This window comes from Pteropus alecto, unplaced genomic scaffold, assembly GCF_000325575.1.
Source record: "Pteropus alecto unplaced genomic scaffold, ASM32557v1 scaffold69, whole genome shotgun sequence".
NCBI lineage: Eukaryota > Metazoa > Chordata > Mammalia > Chiroptera > Pteropodidae > Pteropus > Pteropus alecto.
Window position 1 is genome coordinate 1,633,403 of NW_006494610.1, and position 4,174 is coordinate 1,637,576.

General features: G+C 33.0%; 1 pseudogene; it reads right to left on the reverse strand.

The window, feature by feature from the left end:
* Nucleotides 1-723: 723 nt before the first annotated feature.
* Nucleotides 724-839, reverse strand: LOC112474055 (annotated as a pseudogene).
* Between the last annotated feature and the right edge of the window lie 3,335 nt (nucleotides 840-4,174).

The following is a 4,174-nucleotide window of genomic DNA, read 5'->3' on the forward strand; positions in this document are numbered from 1 at the left end:
CTTACAATTCTAATAAACATATTACAGTTTTTCCCCTTTGTGATACTTCTTTTCCACAATATTTCAACTAATTTCCTTTGCTACCACTAATGAATAAAGTGAAAGGCTTAAAAACAGACTTTGAGATTAGTGCAAACACATACTTATGTTCTACTTCTACTACACCCATACTCAGTTAGAAACTAGGAAACTAGGAAAAATGGAAATTTTTCTTTGTTGCTTTTGTTGACTCATTTATAGAAAAATACTGATATGCTTGTTGAAGAAAAGTCAAGCTTAATAAACAGAATAAAGAGAGCTGCCAATCATGAAACATAACCATATATGGATTTTTGAAAATTCCTTAATGGCAAAGTTAACATATTAAGTCACAATAACACTTAAATATAGGAGACAGAGGATACTGTATTATCTATCTTCCAAAGTATATTGCAGTGAATAAAGGTAATAAACTATTTTTAAAATAGTTTTTCTTCTTTTTGAGCACATATACGTACTCATGAATGTTCCCCATTTAAGATCCTAAATATCATATAATTTTTTTTTAGCAGTTGAAATAGCTTATAGGGCTAAAAAGTGTCAGAGTTCTAATCTATGGGAACTTATTTTCTACAAATGAGTTAAGGCACGTTTAAAACATAGTCTTTAATTTTCTAAGTTTTTAAAATTGATATGTATAATGGAATCCCGTTTTATTTTATTTATTTTTATTATTATTATTTATGCCTACAGCACCTGGTCTTCCCAAGTGGTCTCCCATCCAAGTACTAACCAGGCCCGACCCTGCTTAGTTTCCGAGATCAGACATTGGGCTTGTTCAGGGTGGCATGGCCGTAGACCATGGACCATGGCTCCACTGGGGCGTGAACCCAGGACCTTCTGCATATAAAGAAGATGTGTTAACTGCTACACTATGGAACCACATCTGGAATCCCATTTTAAAGTGAAAGACAGTAGTATTTAAAAATATATTCTGTGTAACTTGCTTAATTAATTTCTAACCTTAGAACAATAGATACAGAAATATTGTTGCTATCCAAAGAGAAGATTTGAACAAGTTAGTATAGCAAATAAATCTTGGGTATTTAGAATATCTTTTTAAAAATGCCTCATTTTGTAAAAGACACTTGAACAGCTTCCCTATTAATTGTCTAGCAATGGATTCAGCTCTTTCTATGCCAAGCGTAGTTCATGCCTTTATCATTTGGTTCCTTCCTTTATTAAATTATTTTTATTCTATATTATGTATTTGAAATTGGGCACTGACAAATGCTGGGGGTAAACACAGACAAATAAAAAAATTGTTCTTTCTGGCAAAAGTTCTGACAGTTGTAATGATACAGAAGTAAAATTTGAAATCAAAAGCAGTAGATACCACAGAAAGCAAGTTCCAGAGATGCTGACTGACATGGGTTCCTGCTCGCTGTTATATTCTTGTTTAAACACCTGTCAGATTCTCTGACCTTAGCCAGAGTCTCTATATCCTGCCCACCAGCCTTGTACATAGATCTGTTCTTTCTGTCCCATTTGTTGTACTACATTCTAGATGATGCTAAGAACCTGAACTTCACCTAATGTTGTTATTGATTGGTACCTTCCAAGGAATGTCCCTCTCTCATTCTTTATATCCCAGAGAAAGGAGACTCCTGCTCCTGATATAACCCCAGTCTATGTCTACTTTTGCTTGCTTTCTCATTTCTATATCTATTTGGAATCAGTTATTAAAGTTTCTTTGGACTTCTGAGAATTTTATATTTCTTCTAATCTTGGCTTTTTGCAGTGAGTAAAAATTTCTAATGCCAAAAAGTATAGCCACTAAACCAGTTGCTTGATTTATTTGTATATGTGTATATATATTATATACACATATACAAGTATACATACATGTGTATACACACATATATGTATATAACATATATATATAACACATATAAATATATTTACATTATATATAAGGATATATATATAACACACACATATATAATACACACACATACACCCTTAAACAAGGGTAAGCAGCTCCATTAAATTTAGTCATATACATATATATATGACTATATATTTCTTTTGAGGAATCAGCTGCCTACTTCTGTTTAGGTGATAGTAATTTTTTCTTTTTCCTTCCATAAAATATTGTCTATATTGTTTACTCTTTACTAGGTACTACTCTAACAATTTGTTTATATTAACTCAATTCTTATTGAGTTAGTTACTATTATCCTTATTTTATACATGGGGAAAAAATCTCCAAAACACTAAGTAGTTAATTTCTCAAGGTTCCGAAGCTACTAGGTAAGAGAGCTAGTATTCACATCCAAGCAGTCTGTCACTGTTAGATTTTAAAGAGAAGCTCCATCAGATATGAGTTTTAGAAATTCCTTATGACAACACTAAAAATGAACTAATTTGAGGGAGAAGGGTTGTGATATAGAAAGGAAAAATGAAGACAGAAATATGAGCTAGGAGACTATTTAAATCATAAAGACAAAATTTTCAACCTAGGCAGTGCCATTGGGGATGAAAGAAGGACAAAGATGAAATCAAGAGGACAAGATAATAATAACATGGTCTCGACTTGTCCTGACATTCTTGATGGCCTAAGAATAAAAAAAAAAAAAAATCAAATGTTTGACAAAATCTCTATCAAGAGTCAAGAGATTATACTTGACTTCACTTGGTTTTCAGAATTATTAAAAAGTTCCATCTCTTATGTCCTCTAAGAAAGGGTCGGTATCTTTCCCCCGGGCTTCATTTCTTCAAATTTGATTAAGTCCTTGAAAATCACATCTAAAATAGTCTTTGCATTCCAGATTTATGTTGAACTAAACTAAAAAGAAATTCATGAACAGTAAATGGCATGGCATTTTGCAGTTGTCACTATTAGTATATGGTAGATGCTATTTAAATACAAAAATTTAAAATAAATAAATATGTTATTTTCATATGTTTGCTTGTTTAATCTTAGATTCATATGTTTTTAAAGGAAAAGGACCCATAATTTCTATTGTCCTTTGTAAAATTATGACAAAATGATTTAGTCATGATTATGTATTAGTTATGATTAAAGTAGTCATGATTATGTATTCTGTTGCATGGTAACATTATTCTTTTTTTAAATTTATTTTAATTAGTTTCAAGTACACAGCGCATTGATTAGACATCTATATAGTTTGTGAAACGATTCCCCCAATTGTTTCCTCCCTCCCCTGACCCTCCACCCAGCCAAAGTATTAATGCTAACTGCATTCTCTATGACATGCTCCCCATCCCCATGACCATTCATCAGCTACTAATTTGTACTTCTTTAACCCTTCACCCCACTGTCTCAGCCCTCCAAAACCCCCTCCCCTCTGTTCGTCACCAAATTGTCCACTATATTTGTGAGTCTGTTTTTGATAAGTTTGTATTTTTTATTCCTTAGATTCCACATATAAGTGAAATCATACAGTGTTTATCTTTCTCTGTCTGACTTAAATATCTTTTAGGGCCATCAAAGCAATATCTTTTACCATTTCCTTTCTTTTAGTCTGTGTGTATCTTTTAATCTGAAGTGAGTCTTTTGTATTTTTTCTTCTTAAAGAAGTCCCTCCAACATTTCCTGTAATACTGGCTTGGTGGTGATAAATTCCTTTACCTTATTGTCATCTGGGAAGCTCTTTATCTGTCTTTCAACTCTAAATGCTAGCATTGCTAAAGTATCCTTGGTTGTAGATCCTGGGTCTTCATCCTGTCGAATATTTTTTGCCAAACCCTTCTGTCCTGCATAGTTTCTTTTGAGAAATCGGCTGCCAATTTTATGGGTGCTTCCTTATAAGTAAGTATCTGTTTTTCTCTGGCTGCTTTTAATATTCTTCGTATTTAACCTTCGGCATTTTAATTGTGATATGTCTTGGTGGGGGCCTCTTTGGATCCCTAGTTTTTGGTACTCTCTGAGTTTCCTGGGGTTTTATGTCCATTTCTTTCACCAGGTTAGGGAAGTTTTCCATCATTATTTCTTCAAACAGCTGTTCAACATCTTGTTTTCCTTCAGGTACACCAATGAAATGCATATTTTGACCCTTAATAGTGTCCCAGATTCTCCTTGAATTATTTTTATAATATTGACATCTTATTTTTTGCCATTCTGATTGAGTGTCCTTGGCTTTCCCCTCCTCTAGATATGGCATTTAATCCT